At 49.4% G+C, this 17,548-nt stretch overlaps 1 protein-coding gene across 1 annotated transcript in view; it reads right to left on the bottom strand.

Annotated features, from left to right (window-relative positions):
- Nucleotides 1–204: 204 nt before the first annotated feature.
- The window catches only part of KCNJ1 (potassium inwardly rectifying channel subfamily J member 1), a 52,256-nt gene continuing 34,912 nt past the window's right edge, over nucleotides 205–17,548 (bottom strand). Inside the window, exon 3 of the transcript XR_011995765.1 lies at nucleotides 205–406. The gene's annotated coding sequence lies outside the window, so the exon portion shown is untranslated. The remainder of the gene's footprint in view (nucleotides 407–17,548) is intronic.

Here is a 17,548-nt window from a genome sequence, read left to right as displayed (position 1 = left end):
GCACTTCCCCGACCTGGGCAGCCGAGTAACGTCTCCTGCAAGAGTTCCTGTGAGGTACTGGATGACACACGTGGAAAACCCTTTATTATTAACTACTGTACAGGAAGTATATACGCAATCACTGTTATCTGCTAGTATTTGCTAGGTTTTTCCAAGAACTTTTATTAAATCCTCGGTAACCAGTGAGCACTTTGTTCGGGGAGTTGAGCGCAGGGTAGATTTTGTTTTGTGGGCAATAAGGCATTTTCCAAATGGGTGAGAAGTGGGAGTAAATTGGATTTTCCAGAGACTCATCGTGTGTCCCCCATGCCCAGCCGGCCCTCGTCGTGCCCCGCTTGGGCTCCTGCCCTCCACTGGCTCTGTGTACACCTGAAGTCTGTCGAGCACGCTGCCAAGCTGCGGGATGCTGCAAATAAAATGAGATTGTTATGAAAGAATGCTAAAAATGCCCTTTGTCAGAAATGCTGGGTTGGGTTTTTAAATCAGCTAAGAAATAGGGGCTTGGAGCTGGGATTTTATGCTTAGTAAGCTTGGCTCCGATTGTTTGAAGACCCCAAGCAGCCTGTAAGTTCCATGAGAGAAGAGACGGTGTTTTGTTTGCTGTGGTGGCAGCAGGACGCAGTAGTGGGCCAGTCGTTTACACGTTCAAAGAACAGATAAAGAATGGGGCAGGGAAGGGGAGTGGAATCAGAGAGACCTGGGTGTGAAGCCCAGCATTTCCACTATCCTCACGATGATAACATGCTGTATCTGACGCTTGATTTTCCCTTCTGCAAAGCGAAGATTATAGTCCTAACTGTACAAGGCTATCACGAGAGCTAAGTGAGATACTACAAATAAAATGTTCCACGTGTCGAAAAGAACTGTGGAAATCCAAGATACCGTCTTGGTAAGTAGCTCTCTGTTCTTCTCTGATATCATAAAATAGAGTCAAATCACACTCCTCAATTGTTATGCATATTATGAATATACTATTCTAATTTTAAAAATTGCAAAAGTTTGAAACAGTCACAAACTAACGGAGGAGCTGCGTTTACGAAGGACATTTTTTATTGAGCTACTCCAAAGCTGCGGACCTGATGCCCCATCACACCAAATCCTTCAGTGTGCATTTCCTACAAACAAACACAAACAGTGTGTATTTCTCCTACATAATCCAATATGATCGTGAAAAATCAGAAAATTAAGATGGGCCGACCACTCCCACGTAACCCGTAGGCACCATGTACTCTTAGCTAATTGTCCTACTATTGCCTTTTGTAGCAAAAGGATTCTGCCCGTAATTCCAATTGCATTTAGTTGTCCCATGTGTTTAGTCTGCGACACTCCTGAGTCATTTCTTGACTTTTAGGACTTTAACGACTATGAGTATTTTGGGCCAGTTATTTTGTAGAATGGCCTTCAGTGTGGAGATGTCTGGTATTTCTTCCTTATCAGATTTAGGCTAGGAATCTCTGGTGGCAGTGACGAGTGCTTTCTCCACACACTTTATGGGTGGCACACACTTTCAGTTTATCCCATTATTGATCAAGTTCATTTTACGGTGTCTTCCAGTCTTGTCCACTGTACAGTTACTCTTTTCCCCTTTGCAGTTAACAAGTATTTTGTGGGTAGGTACTTTGAAATTACATAAATATTCCTCTTCAAAATTCAATATATTCATTCATTTATTTTGCTAGAGACTCATGGTTTCTTATTTTATCTGCTGGATATATGTTCCTATCATTGTTTGATTTGGTGATGCACTTGTTCCAGTGAGATGCCATTTAAGCTGGCTTGTGTGTCCTTTGATATGTTCCCTTGATATGTCCTTTGATCTGCTCAAGCGATCTTTGAGCACTTCCTTGTTTTTCCAGCAACATATTTTAGGCTCCTTGTCCTAACCATGAAATCTATTGTTTCCTCTTAGGATCTCTTGGAGAAAAGGTTCTTTTTAATGGGAAATGATATTTAGAACCCAATATCTCGGTGCTAGGTGTGCTCATTGCTATTGTAGCATCACTGCTCCTGGACCTTTTCAGGGGACAGAGCTAGGCAACATTTGTACCTACATACACATACATTACATAGACACAACAGAAAGAGATCTATATACACACATATCCCGTTAGGGTTCTCCAGAGAAACAAGCTGATGGGCCTGGAAAGCCAGTGATGTAATTCAATCTGAGTCAGTCCAAAGGCCAGAGAATGGGGTGGGGGGGGCAATGATGTAAGTCCCAAGCCGATTCTGAAAACCTGAGAACCAGGAGTGCTGGTGTCTGAGGACAGAAGAAGGTGGATGTCTCAGATGAAGCAGAGGAAAAGAATTTACCCTTTCTTCCCCTTTTTGTTCAGATTGGCCCTCAACAGACTGGATGGTGCCCACCCACACTGGTGAGGAAGATCTTTCCTCTGGTCTACTGTATCAAATGCTAATCTCTCCCAGAAACACCCTCACAGACACACCCAGAAATAATGTTTTACCAGCTATCCGGGCAACACTTCACCCAGTCAAATTGACACATAAAAATAACCATCACATATGCTTAGACATTGGTATCCGTATTTATTTCTTTATCTATTCATATTGAAAACCCGAAGTTCACGCAGATGCAGCCATTTCTGATCTAACACCACAGGGTTCACCTAGTTTTTCCCCTTCCTTATTGTAATTCCCTTATTTGACAATGAGAAACATGGTTTCCATTAAGCAGAATATATGCACTTACTTATCAATTCTCCTGCAAGTGACCGTGTCCATCTCTGCTGCCCCCCCTCCCCGCTCCCAGTTCCCACTCTGGCCACCTCACCATGTGCTCCCTCCTTACCCTACACCAGGCTGTGCTTCCGGATAGATGTCCTCTTCACCCAGTCCAAGCCCTGACACTCCAAGCCAGGTCACCCCTCTGCAAGGACACCCTCCTCATTCTGCTCAAGCCCTGCCTCTCACGACAGGTCACACCCCAGTCCCCCACGGCCACTGTCTTTCCTCCACATGGTGCCCTCCTCACCCAGGGCAGGCCCTGCTACCAGTGCACTTTGATACTTGGCCTGCTCTGTTCCCCCCGTATGGCTTCAAGAATAAATACTTCTGGAGAGAAAGGAAATGAATGGGAAGAGAGAGGGAAAGAGAAAAGGGAAGAGAAGCAGATAAAGAGAAGATCTGTAAATATACATTTCAAACCGCACATAGCTCACTGCATGTGTGTATCTTTTGGCCGTGGGGGGAGGACAAGGGGCTCCAAACCTCACTAATGTGTGGTCTCTGCCTGTCTCTGCATTCACGCACACACACACACACACACACACACACCTACATCTCTGACACGCAGATTCTAGAGAACAGTAAGAGAAAGGAGAGAAGAGTAGAGGATTTAGCCAGAGAGACTAAGGAGCTAGTTGGGGATGGGCATAAAATGAAGCAAATAGTTTTGTGCTAGGTATCCAGGGGAGAGACTGGAATGGGGGTGGGGGGAGAGATGGATACTCAGTGTGAAAAAACAATGCTCTGGGATATGCCATAAATGTTTTTTAGGAAGAATGGAATCAACTTTTTAATTACTTTTGGCTATTGAGCTGGGCTAAGACCCAGAATCTATTTTATATCTGAAGGTCTGTGTCCTCCATTAGACTATAAAGACAGGAAGGATAGGAACTGCTGGGCCTAATGTTTTCTTTTTAATTCCTCGCACCTAGCAAGTGCCTGGCTTTATAGAAGGATCTGATACATGGGTCTGTTGTTTGTCAGACTGCACCTGCCGACCAGAACGCATCGGAGCCCAGCTGCCCAGCAGGTCTGAGAGGCAGGGTGAGGTGTCTGCACCACGACTTTCTGGTTAACTCCAGAGACATAGAGAGAAAATAAAGACATGAGAGATATGGTAAAAGTATAAGACCAGAGCACTCTTATAATTTGCTGGCAATTTTCTTTTTTTTTTCTTTTTTTCTTTTTTTACCAAGTCATTGTCTGTCATTCATTGGTTTCCCCAGAAGATGTAGCATTTCCTTCCCCACTGATTCTTATATTGTCTTGAGGCTCTGACTTCCAGAAATGTTTAATCAGGTATCACATATACTCTAGCGATACTTTCCAGATACCTCAGCTTTTCCTGACAACTTTCCCTTCATTTGCTCTTTGTCTTTTTGAGGAACTTCTACTTATCTAGGGTTTTTCTGAGTAACTCAAAGTTTTGTCATTAAAAAAAATCATAACAGAACATATGACTACTCAGAAACCACTATTCATAAGACATCCACCTTGAGATCTTTAAAATGCGGAGAGTTTCAACTCTCTGTCCAAAGGAACGTAGTCTGTAGGGAAGAAATATGAACTTGCCACTGATTCTGAAAAGCAAAGTCAACTAAATTGTAGCTTAAATCCGCCTCCAAAAGCGTATCACAGAGGATTCGCAGTCTTCTTTTTTATACACTGAATCTTTAAGGAACTTTGGTGATTACCTGATCAGAATCTAAGACACAATACCCCAATAGATCCAATTTTTCAAGTGGCTTCAATCCAGCAACCAAATCCTAGACTTGCCACTCGTGCTCAAAGCCAACCCTCGAAGATTTTGGTCAGATAGGAGTGAAAAGAGAGAGTAGCAGAAGAAAGCAAGGATTTTCATCCCCACAGCAAGTCTTGTGGCCAAAGACAGAGTCTTCCCCAAGCTGCCCTTCATGCCTAGGAGACCTGCATTCTGCTAGAAGATGCTAGCCCCTTACCTATACCTCACTCCTAGAGGAATATCTTATATTCTGAGTATTTGTTCTGCGAGGTTTCCGGAAAACTCTGGAGGTGCCTCAAAAATCATTTGCATAGAATGTGCACTTAGGTTAAGTCTTACTTTGCAAGAAAGATCTAGATTTTAGGAGATCAGTTACTCAATTTGTTGAGAGTTCATTACAAATGGCTCCACAGCTTTGTCTTAGCAAATGTCCAAAAAGCAATGGAGAGAAAACTGGAGTCAAAACAAGGTCTCATAATTCACAAGCAGTAGGTCCCTGGAGGGAGTCTAGTCCACCTCCAGCACTTTGGGTAACAGAGCAGATGGACAAACGTTCTTTATATAGGAAGTCCTGCTGGTTTTCCTGGGAGAAACTATGACAAAAAGCCAGAGGAACAGATAACTTGGCTTCTAAGACATAAGTTTAACCAGCTAAATGCAAAAATATGAGTTTACTCAGAGTCATAGCATCTTGAGAAGGTGAAAACCATTCCTCTCTAAATCCTCAACCATCTTCATCTCTGAGGGGAAAAAAAATGGAAAGATTGGCCTAACCCTGGAATTTCCTGATCTTAGTGGATTTACGACCAAAGATCCAACGGATGACCCAGGTCATTACTGCTGGCTGCACAGCAAATTCAATTATCCTAAATTCCAGCACACCACCCTTCTTCCTGTCCCTCACCCCTTCCTTATCATAATCTTTCCGGGGCCATCCACCCCCACTGGGTTGTCTGAGCCCAAGTTTCATCTCTCAGCAAGCTCCGAGCTAACCATCAGTGCCGAGGACATCTCATCAGAGGGACAAAGCCACGTTCTTGATGAAGAACAGTGACATAAATTCAGGCCCAGCCAGGACCAATTCCCAGCTATCTCTAAGGATGGAGAAAACAGCATTAGGACATGAGAAGTTATTTCTCGGGATGATAGCTTGGAAGCCCTTAGTAACTGATTAAAGGACAAGTCTTTTGTTTTTGTTTTTGTTTTTGTTTTTTTTTAGGACAAGTCTTTTGAATGGTTTTATCTCCAGAGGTTTTAATGCCATTGTGCCCATTATCTGCCTATCCCCCACACTGGCCATATATGGTTAAGGAGCATCCTTACCTTATGCAGACAGATCTCACAGAAGGTAGATCTTTGTGTCATAAGGGACAGGCGCTCATTCAGAGTCCCTGAGGTACTGGGAACTCACTCTAAAACACCCATGGCGATGAGGGAGGTGGGTGTCTGCAAAAATGGACAGCCAGCCTCATGGAGCCTGGAATAAGAAAGCTACTAGAGCCCAAGGAAGTCAAGAGAAGATGCTTCTCAGTTCCCATGACCAAGATACCTTCTTCACATCCACTTTTGTGTCCTTCCACTACCACACGCCTCCGTCTCTCCATATGCCCGTTAAAATGATGGAGAGGGGTGCCTGGGTGGTGCAGTGGGTTGAGCAGTTGAGCGACCAACTCTTGGTTTCACCTTGGGTGGTGATCCTGGGGTGGTGGGATGGAGCCCCTTGCCGGGCTCTGCGCTCAACACGGAGTCTGCTAAAGTTTCTCTCTGCCTCTCCCTTTGCCCCTACCCCACCCCTTCAAATAAATAAATAAATCTTTTAAAAAATTGTTTGAGAGGTCTGCCGAGTTATTTACTTGCTAAGCTAATTATTGTCACCTCACTCAAAGCACCTCAAGGCTTACTTGAAGCTCATGGCTTAGCTGTCCTTGGGTCAGGGCCCCACGGCGGTGACCCAGAGAGTCACATGTTACAGAGCAGCCCTGGCTCCTCCCTGAGTGGGGCTGTGGGCATGGCAGGCACCCAGACTGGCTGGCCTAGGCCATCCCTCCTGCCAGAGTCAGGATGACACCAAGTGCGGAACGACCCAGCCCAGCGTCTCCTATGAAAGCAACCCCCAGCCTCAGCTTCCAGGACACATTTGGTTTCCATGCTCCACCTGGAATCTTAAATTATGTTATGAAAAGTCTAAAAATGCCATTTTACACCAGGATACTACATCACCACTGGACCTAAACTAAAACATGGCTTCTTGGAGAGGAAGGAAGTATCAGTGGGTGAAGTCGGTTATGGGTTTTCATCTAATACTACAGCACCCCAGTGAGGTGGGTGTTACTGAGCTGATTTGTGGTCGAGGATTCCAAGGCTCTGAAATTACCTTAGTAGGTGGACTTGAACCCAGGCTTGCTGTTTCCACCTGAAATGTGATGGAACCTGCAGCACCTTCTGACTCTTGGGGTTGTCCACTGGCGTGCACTCATCTCCTCGGTACCTGCCACAGAGGAGACAAAGCAGCCCAGAGAGCCGTTTCCCCCTCAGGGCTGAAACACAAAGCACTTTACAGTTTTCAAAGCAATCTCCATATACTCTCTTTTTTCTGGAATACACCTCACTCTTTGAGTATTTGGCCTTTATTGTCTGTCTCTCCCCACTGGAACCTAAGCTGCAGGAGGGCAGGGTTTTATCCATTCTGCTCCAGGCTGCATCCTGGCCCTCGAGCCCTGGAACCGGGCAGCCCCAGGTAGGTGATGAGCACGGATTCCTGCATGAATGGCTGTCCTGGGAGATGGTCTTGGCTTGATGCTCACTTTGCGAGGAACGTGCGGGAAGCCCTGCCCTCCTCTGAGGCTGGCCAAGGTGAGGCGCCTCTGCCCAAACCCCGACTGGACAAGGAGATGCTCTTTTGGAAGGCAGGGGAAGCTGCTGTCAGAGTTTCTAGAAGCCTGCCTCCGCAGCAACATTTGGCCCACCAAAGAAAGGTTTTCATTTGTTTGGAGAAACATTCCTGGAAGCTCTCCCCGCCCCCATCAGGGTCCCAGGGGAGAGGGCCACCTGGCAGCGCCCGGGCGCTAGGGCCTGACCACCCAGGTCCGCGGGGCTCCCCGGCCCCCCCTCCCCCCCAGCCGGGTCCCTCCTCCAGCCGGCTGAATCCAGCCCATTTAAAATGCCCTTTGAAAAGGTCTCTGTTTGGGTGAGCGCCGTGGGCTCTGCCTAGAGAGCGGCAGATTATCTGAAAATAGGTGTTATTGATTACAACCAGGTGGTCTTTGTGGAAAGGCGTCCACTTGAACCAAAATAAATATTTGCCGCACAAAGAACAAGCCGGGCCCTGTTGCGGGGCGGGGGGCGTGCTGGGGGGTGCTGGGGGGTGCTGGCGGGAGGGGGGTGCTCAAGGCCTCTCCTGGCCTCGCCGGGGCGCGGCGGGGCAGCCCCGGATTGTGTTTCTGCAATTAGGACAGAGACGCGCAGGGGGTGGCCTGGGGGGGCGGGGGGGGGGCCTGGGGGGGTACAGAGGCCCCGCGTCCAGGGCCAGGCCCGGCTGCAGCCCCCCCCCCCCCCCCCCCCCCCCCCGCCACTCGCCCCGCGATTGTATTTTCTTTGGCTTTCGGGCGCGCTCCTTATTATTTATTTCTTTTCTCTCTGCTTTATTTTTATTTTCAAGTTGCCGGCGGGGCTGGATGCCGGCCATTCACCCCGCTGCCTTGGAGCGGGCGCGCAGACAGCCGGAGCCGGCTCGGGCTCAGGGCTCAGCCCGTCCGCTGCACCCGAGGGCGCAGGGGGAGGGGGGAGGGGGGGCGGGGGAGGGGGCGGACCTGGGGGGGCGCCGCTGGCGACGGGGTGCTGCATGCAAGGGGGTGCTGCGGGGAGCAGGGGGCGCTCCGCAGGCAAGGGGGTGCTGTGGACGGTGGGGGGCACTGTGGGCCACGGGGTGCTGTGGGGAACAGGGGGGCACCGCAGGCAACAGGGTGATGCATGCAAGGGGGTGCTCTGGGGAGCAGGGCGGTCGCCGCAGGAGACAGGATTTGCAGGCAAGGGGTTGCTGCCGGCGAGGAGGTGCTGCAGGGAGCAAGGGGGGCACCACAGGCGAGGGGGTGCTGCTGGCGAGGGGGTGCTGCGGGGAGCAGAGGGGGCACTGCGGGCAAGGGGTGCTGCGAGCTAGGGAGTGCTGCGGGGGGAGGGGCACCACAGGCAAGGGGGTGCTGTGGAGAGTGGGGGGGCACCGCAGGCGACAGGGTGCTGCATGCAAGGAGGTGCTGTGGGGAGCAAGAGGGGCGCTGCAGGCAACAGGATGCTGTGGGCAAGGGGGTGCTGCGAAGATTGGGGGGCGCTGCCAGCGAGGGGGTGCTGCGGGGAGCAGGCGAGGCACATGCCAGGCTCCCCTGTCCAGACCCAGGCCCACAGGACCTGGCCGGAGGCAAGTCGCTCTCTGGAGAAGATGACCTAATTAGGGGTGAGATTTGGGGTTAGTTCAGGAGTGGCCTAAAACTTTGACACCCCCTAGGTCCCTCTGTCCCATTCTAGGTGCAGACTCTGCCCCGGCCTCCTGCCCCCAGGATCAGGGTCAGACAGCCTCTCAGGGGGCACCCGGAGGCTCCCACTCCTATCCCCAGGCTCTGAGCAGTCCCCTCTTGCCTCTCCAGGTCCGGAACCTGCTTCTCAGGAGTCAGGGGTGACTGGGGATGCCCAGGAGAGAAGAGAGGGCACCAGAGGCCGTTGCCCAATGCCAAGGGCATAGGGCTGGAGGCTGGAGGCTGAAAAAGATGAGGGGGCACACAAAGCAGGAAGGGCCATCCCCAGGGCGATTCTGGAAGGCAGGTAGAGAAGCTGGGGCCAGGAAGAAAGAGGGATAAGAAGGAAATCAGAGAGAGAACAATGCAGGAAACCATTCCTGTCAAGGTCAGATCCTAAGAGGGCTTAGGGCGGTGCTCACAGAGGCAGGTGAGGGATCAGAGGAGAAGCCCCCAGCTCCGAAGTCCTCCTCTTACAGATATGGTGCTCCTCCTGGCTGAGCTAGAGGTTACCAACACCTCCGCAACCCAGCATCCTCTTGCTTCGAGAAGACATTCCTGGTGGCTGCTACTGAGCCCGTGGTCTGTTCGCTGGCAGCGTCCCGAGGGTTGTAAAGTAGAATTTCAAGACACTTAAAAACATCCCTGTCTCTGTCTCTCTTTGGCAGCAATTCCCTCTCCTTCCCAGATCATAGCAAGAGCTGCCATTAAGTCCAACGTGGCACAAGCAACAGGCCGCAGGCCAGCCTCTGAGGGGCTAGGCTGACTTTCCAATCCCGGAGGGAACCCAGGACACGGAAGGGCATCAGTAGGCACCTCACTACGCCCTGTGCTCTTTCCCCTGAGAGGTCACTTCTGAAAGCAAACTTTGCCTGCACAGAGCCCCAGCATCACTAGTGAGGACCCGCGCATCACAGGGACCTCCCATCCCACCGTCAGGTTGCCGTGAGACCTGGGGAGCAGGGATGGCCTTGTCAAGGTAGAAACACATCAGCGGGCTCCATCAGGAGCAAAGCTGTCCCCAGATTTCAAGAAAAAGGTGGCTTAGTAGTGGATGATTCGATTATCGCTTGTAGCCACACCGAACACCAAATAGGAGGTATTTTGGCCACGTAGCCTGTGACCACATCGGGTGGCAACTAGAAGCAGAGCTTTTATGTGAGCGGAAAATCATCTTTAAGGATCTATACTTCCTCGACTCCACAGCTCATCGGAAAGCCAGTTCGGGCCTATAGGCCTTTGCCATCCCCGCAGGCACCTGAAGGTTCTAATTCCAGAGTCTGCAGTGGGGGGCCCACCGCGCTTCCAACGAATGCCCTCAGGTGACTACGGGCACAGCTCGGCCTGGCACACACGCTCCACCATGCGCTGGTACATGGGTAACGAGCGGCTCTCTTAAAAGGGTTGGCGGTAGGGTCCTGATTTGTAGACTTTGCTGATTTCCAGGGTGTAAATACTTGCACTATAGCCAATTTCAAGCTACCACGTGAAGACTCTGAACTTGGAACTGGAAAGAGATGCTCCCAATTGGCTCTTGTAACTTGGACCCTCCCGAGAGACGTACGACACTGAAGTGGCAGGTCCTCTGTCGCAGGGCCAGGACAGGAACCTAGATTCAGCCCTGCCCACTGCCTCGCACCACGGCTCCCTGTCCTCTTAGCAGACACCAGCCCACGGGCGAGCGCCCCGCACCAGTGGCTTGGACCACAGCCAGAACGCAAGCAGCAAACAGAAAAGAAATAAACGCTTGGAGCCTGTCTTTCCTTCCTCTCCCCTTTGCGATCGAGTCCTTAAGAATGTGGTACGGCTGGAGGAAAGACCTGAGTGCCCGGCTCCTGGGGTTTGTGTTCTTTGAGGGGAAAGTGAAAGAGGCGAAGGAACGATTCTGGGAAATGTGGGCAGAGCCTTGGCAAATTTCAGAGGCCAAATAGGAGGTATTTTCGCCAGCTGGCCCTGGACGATTCTACGCAGGGCCTCAGAGACACTGTGGCGGTATCGGGATGGGGAGGATTGCAGAGTGGTCAGGCTGGGACATAAGGAGACCAAGAGCAGGGCATGGTTCGTCTTTCCGTGGTTCATTCAGAGCCAGCATCAGAAAACCCCAGAAATCTGGTTTACGGGAAAACTGCATCAAAAAAACAAAAGAAGCATCTGATAAGATCCTCCAGAATTCTGGATGTTTAGAGACATCCTCTCGCGCGGAGTCAGGTTTCTAACTATTGAGGCCTCCGCTGGCTCTTGCTTACTCAGAGCTCCAGTTCATAGAGTCATGGAATTGAGGAGTTCATTCTAGAAATAGGATAAACTTGAGGCCCAGAGAGGTAAGAAAATTTGCCCACGATGGCATTGCTATTGGATCCGCAGCAGTTAGAATTCAAATGTCCTAGGTCTAGGCAAGCCCTGGACCTTTATCGGTCCTATAATGCATTTGCTATATATGCATTTGCTATATAGATACTATATGCATTACTATAGATACTATACTATATGCATTTGCTCTGAGTTCTCTTCTGCTTAAAATTATTGTTAAAAAAAAATGCATGGTTATAAAAGAAATGCCGCCACCCAAAGATGATCAGATAATGACCGGGAATCACTTCCACTTGCTTCCACCTAAACCAGTGGTTCTCAGCCTCACTGTATAATTAGCGGCTCCAGGAAAGCGGGTAAAAATCCCTATTAAGCGTGAAAAATCCTAATGGCCAGGTTGTCTCCCTACAGAATTAAATCAGAAAGTGGAGGTGGGGGGCGGCAAGCTTTAGTATTCTTTGAGGCTCCTCAGATGGTGCCAGTGTGTGCCCCAAGTTGAGGACCACCAGCCGGGAATATTCTCCTCTCGTGTCTTTGCATAGCTGGCTCTTCCCCGCGGGTCAGAGCAGCTCCGGGGTGCAGTCTTCATTGTCGTCTCCAGGACTGTCGGCCCTCACAGCACATTTGGTGACTGAGTGGATGAATGAGTGGATTTGTGGTTACTTCTGAGTCTTCAAGTGCATACACGCATACATATAAATATGTGTATATACATATATGTGTGCAACAAAATTGTACGTTTTTAAAAATACCTGCGACTTAAATTTCATTTTTCTTTATTATGTTTATTTTATAAATTTATTTTTTATTGGTGTTCAAAATTTGCCAACATATAGCGACTTAAATTTTAAAACATTAAAGTGTTTATCATTTTCAGTTCCCACTTCTTTCACTTGGCATTTGGGGAGCATTGTCTAAAACCATCACAGTGTTTCGTAGATGTGATTAGTAATGCGCTGTGCTCTCACGCCCTGGACTCCGGATGTAACCCAGGAGCACCCCCCGTCTCCTGATCCTTGCCCTCTGCCTCCCATCATCTGGCTAACTCTTCCCCAATGCCTCGGGGTTCACCTTCACGTCTGTTCCTTACAGGCTCTCCTGCCTCAGACGCCCCTTCGACACCTGCGTTTCCTGCCACTGCCTCTAGGACACGAGCTCCGTGATGCTCCCGGTGTATCCTGGTTTCCAGCGCCCGCCCAGGACCTCGCCGAGTGCCCAGCATGTGCTGGGAGTAGCACGCTATCACACTCCAGCGTGGTCCACGCTGCTTTTAACCCATTTCCCGATGGTGGCACACTTGGGTTTTTCGTCACTCCCAATAATCCGGAGACACATAGCCTTGTGTACGTCTTCCTATGATTTAAGCCGCTAGATGCCTACAGTAAAAATAATCCCATAAAAGAGAATCTTGCTTTATCATGGACACTGTTTTCTCATAGGTTTTCCCCATTGATCTTCTGTACAACTTTGTTATTATCTTCGTCTTAAGAGGAGAAAGCTAAGACTCAGAGGTTCCGTCACTTGCCAAAGTCACAAGGAGGGCCGCTGGAAGAGTCGGGATCGTAACCAGGCCTCCAGGGGACAGGAATTGGCCTGTTATTGGGGAAAGCCCATGACCCGCGCTTGTGCGCATGGGTCTTTTCTGTCTTCCAGGGTTGTTGTGAGGATGGAGTGGGCAAATACGGGGCATCTGGGGGGCTCAGCTGGTTAAGCATTCGACTCTTGATTTCAGCTCAGGTCATGATCTCAGGGTTGTGAGATCAAGCTCTGCGCTCGGCATGGACTCTGCTTCTCTCTCTCTCTCTCTCTCTCTCTCTCTCTCAAATAAATAAATAAATAAATAAGCAAATAAATATAAATGTGTAACACACAGGTGTGTACCAGCTTTGCCCTCAACACCCCCATGTGGACCTTGGGTAAGCCTCAGTCTTCTCATCTGTAAGATGGGGAATAATAATATGAATTCAGCTTTCTCTGTAGAGAAAATGTGCAGCATCTCAGCTCTAGCGGACTCTTAATAAATGACTGCTTTGGGATGCCTGGGTGGCTCAGTGGTTGAGCATTTGCCTTTGCCCCAGGGCCTGATCCTGGAGACCCAGGATCGAGTCCCACATTGGGCTCCCAGCATGGAGCCTGTTTCTCCCTCTTCCTGTGTCTCTGCCTCTCTGTCATGAATAAATAAATAAAGCCAAATAAATAAATAAATAAATAAATAACAGCTTTCTCTAGTGCCATCCTAATCTCTCTCGTGTCATAAACTTTTATGTCACATTTTCATTTTGCAAACGAAAACGTTTTCACTGACATTTTGTCAGCACGGCCGTGATTGGGTGACCCAGGTATCTTAGTATCTCAGCAAAATACCCTAAACATAAGGCCTATTAAAGAGCTCCTGGGGCCTGCCAAAGCCCCTCTCTGCCCTGAGCTGCGGAGGCCTTTCCACCGGCCACTGTCACTTTGCCATCTGGAGGTGTATGGTGCCACCTCCTGGCCAGGGGCGCACAGCGCTACCCTAGGACAGACCGCTGCTGTAGGGTCCCTTCCCTTCAGACTTCCTCTCTGGTCGGTTCAGTAATATCCCCTGTTTCTCCTTTCCTAGCCACGTGCTGCCGCTTTCCCAGGGCCGTTAAGACATGGTGAACAAGTCATCTCCTTCTGGAGCTTTTGGTTTCTCTCCCTGCAAGATAACAGGGTAGGATCAGGAACCGGATCGCGGGTCCTGCTCACTGCCAAGCCTCTAGGATTCGATGCCTGTGCAGGGGACGCAGAGGGGAGGGATGGGAGGAAGGCGAGCTACCTCTCCTCAGTTAAGTTCAAGGCTGGGAACAGAAAGCAAAGGCTGGAATCGAAGGAGCGAGGGATGATGAGGCTCAGGCACAGGGTAAAAGGGCACGGGGGTGAGGGAGGGGGGTGGGGGGTACAAACCACTCCCTCCTCCTTGCGCATCATCAGCAAAGCCATCACTTACCAGCAGGCCGCTACCGTCCAGCGGGAGCCTACAGTGGGTGCTGTGCTCAGCGCTTCCCCTACTATCATGTCACATAGCATTTCACACTATTGTCCTTCCAGTGACTCTTTAACATAGATAATAATTCCCATTATTTACAACTGGGGGGAAAAAAACAGGTTTAGAAAGGTTAAGAACTAGTTTTGGATACGATGGTGGGTAAATGGGAGAGCTGAGCTTGGCCAGGTCTGTGAGCCTTCAAAGCCACCCAACTTCACGCTGCACTTCCTGCCTTCAAACTCTCTTTCGTTCTTACCTACATTTATTTTTCTTTCATGCTTTCATCAGGGCATGTCCTTAAGAGGTGGTCACAGATGCAGGTTGTGATGTGGGGAATGGACAGGGCCGTCAAGAAAATTATGGTCCCTGTCACCGAAGCCAGCGTTGCTCAGGGTCCCAAGGGCCTGCTAATTAGTGAATCGCCTACTTTTTGCTTCATCGGGATTTCTGAAGTCCCTTCTGTGACCATGGAGACAGGCCTCTCCCTGTCTTCCTCCGCTCTTTGAATACCAAGTGCAAAGATGCAGGTGCCCTCTGCGTCCCCCAAGGACACAGTCCAAGTGTGTGGTGCCTTCTCTGAGGCCCAGACTCAGACTCCCTACCCTCTGGTCCTGACAAGCAATCTCCTGATCTCCGTTGCGACCTTCCTGGGGAGCTTTCTTTTAGGAACAGTGATGCCTGGGCCTGAGGGTTGGGGTGGCCCAGGGAAGAGCACTGAACTAACTAGAAAACAGAACCCCTGGGCTCTGCCTCTTGCTTTCTCATCTGTAGCTCGGTGACCCCAACAAGTCATAGATAGGGTCTCTGAGCATGTTTCCCCCGCTCTCCCGAAAAATGAGAATGGTGGCACACACACCACCGCCCCCCCCGCCTTGAAAGCTAATTTCCACCTCCAATTTTTTCCCTCCAATCCATCCTACACCAATACCAAAGCTACATTTCTAAAATATTCATTTCTTCATGTGTTTGCCCCCCGGAGACTTCTGTGGTCGACTGATGGAGTCAAGATTCAAACTCAGGGCTGACACCAAACCTCTGACTCCTGACCATGAATTGCTACTTGCCTCCACGCTGCACGCCAGTACTGCCACCGTGTAAACCAGCCTGTCACCTCCCAGAAGCCCCATGCAAATGTACATCCTGTTCTCCTGTTAGCCTGGGGCTAACCTGCCCACCCGCTCACCCACCTCTCTACACCTCCCCTCCGCCTGTGTCAAATCTCCTCCAAGCATTAAGCCCACTCGGGTGCCATCCTGAAGAAGCCTTCCCCTACCTCTACCTCCCTCAGGACTTTTTTCATACTTCATTTGAGCACTGTATTTATTTAATTCATTTAATTGTTTTAATTTTAATACTCATGCATGAAATTTTGCATACAAGGGTGGGTTCCATGACCCCCATCCCAACCTCCAAAGAGTCCCTCTGACGCCTAATCAAAAGTGATTACCCAGAATGCCCTGAGAACTGAATCCCCTCCCCCTCTTACCTCTCCTCCCACCCCCCACCCCCCACCAGAGACCCCAGACCATGTACAAGAATGAGGATGTTTTCCTTGAGGGCACCTGTTCTGACTTTCGAACCAGCCAAAATTCCAGGGGGTTTTGATCCCTAGAGAACTGTTAGTCCCAGCCAGTTTGTTCCCTGCTGAGAACCCTGCTTCTGGGGGCCCAAGCTCATAGGCAGAGTAAGCCCTGCAGGCCCTCTGCAAAGGGAGGCAGTCTTTTAGGAATGCAAAACAGGCACATCCACAATCTCTCAGGCCCAGGACTGCAGGGCTAGGGGCCTCTGGAGTAGGATTCCAACAACTTCTGCAAAAGCCAGAGAAGGAAAGTGAAGAAGAGGATCCCACCAATGTTGGTATCGTCAGCAGTTATCCTAACACAGTGACCTGAAGGATATACTGTTAAGGGAACAAAACTAGAATGCTACCCTTTGTGTAAGACTGGAGGGATATAAATATGTATGTTTTGCTTATATTTTCAAAGTGAAACGGTAGCGTGATGAAACTAATAAGAACAGTCACCTTTCTGTAAGAGGAAGGGAATAGGGAGGGCACAGAAATAGCAATGAATTTTCTATACTCCATCCTATGATTTTTGAAACCATATGAATTCTTTGCATGATTAATCAAACAGTTAAATCAAAAAGGGAAACAATAAACCAGCTCTAATAATTGGAAATAAAAACGTGGAACAAAAGAACCTAACTCTATGCCAAGTATGTAGTCACAGAGGGAAGAACTACTCCAAGTAATTTTATTTTTTAAAATTTTTTTTAAAGATTTTCTTTATTTATTCATGAGACAGATGCACAGAGAGAGAGGCAGAGACACAGGCAGAGGGAGAAGTAGGCTCTGTGCAGGGAGCCCAATGCGGGACTCGATCCTGGGTCTCCAGGATCACACCCTGGGCCAAAGGCAGGCGCCAAACCGCTGAGCCCCCCGGGCTGCCCTCCCAGTAACTTTAAAACCATTTGTTGGGGTGCTTGGGTGGCTCAAGGTCTGCTTTAAGCTCAGGTCATGATCCTGGGGTCCCAGGATCTACAGGGAGCCTGCTTCTCCCTCTCCCTCTACCTGCCACTCTGCCTACTTGGGCTCTCTCTCTCTGCCAAATAAATAAATAAAATATTAAAAAAACAAACAAAAACAAACAAACAAAAAAAAACAGGGCAGCCTGGGTGGCTCTGCAGTTTAGCCCCGCCTTCAGCCCGGGGCCTGATCCTGGAGACCCTGGATCGAGTCCCGCATCGGGGTCCCGGCATGGAGCCTGCTTCTCCCTCTGCCTGTGTCTCTGCCTCTCTCTCTGTGTTTCTCATGGATAAATAAATAAAATTAAAAAAAAAAAAACACAGTCTTTGACTGCATATCAGTGGCAGGACATATTATAAAGAATTTTTTAATACCAATTAATTTCAAAACTAAAGTCTTATTGCCAACAGTCATGTCAATATCATATATGGAAACTACTATAAGCACGTGGCAAAAAAAAAAAAAAAGCACGTGGCATCAGGCGAGAAAATCACTTTCCTCGCAATCAGCAGTCTTCCAACTCAGCCCTGGTGCATCAGAGTTGGTTTGAGGCCCTCGGGATGCTTTACAGCACCCGGAGAAACCATCCTTCATTCCTCATTCCTGCATCCCCAGGCCCTGGCTCACAGTAGGCCGCCAGTGAGCATCTGTTGGGTTGAAGTCCCAGGCACCAGGATCCTACTCAAATTCCCCAACTCGTAGCTTATCCAATA

Source organism: Vulpes vulpes, chromosome 12 (assembly GCF_048418805.1).
Source record: "Vulpes vulpes isolate BD-2025 chromosome 12, VulVul3, whole genome shotgun sequence".
Taxonomy (NCBI): domain Eukaryota; kingdom Metazoa; phylum Chordata; class Mammalia; order Carnivora; family Canidae; genus Vulpes; species Vulpes vulpes.
The sequence above is the reverse complement of the archived record's forward strand: the minus strand, read 5'-3'. Positions and strand labels throughout refer to the sequence as shown.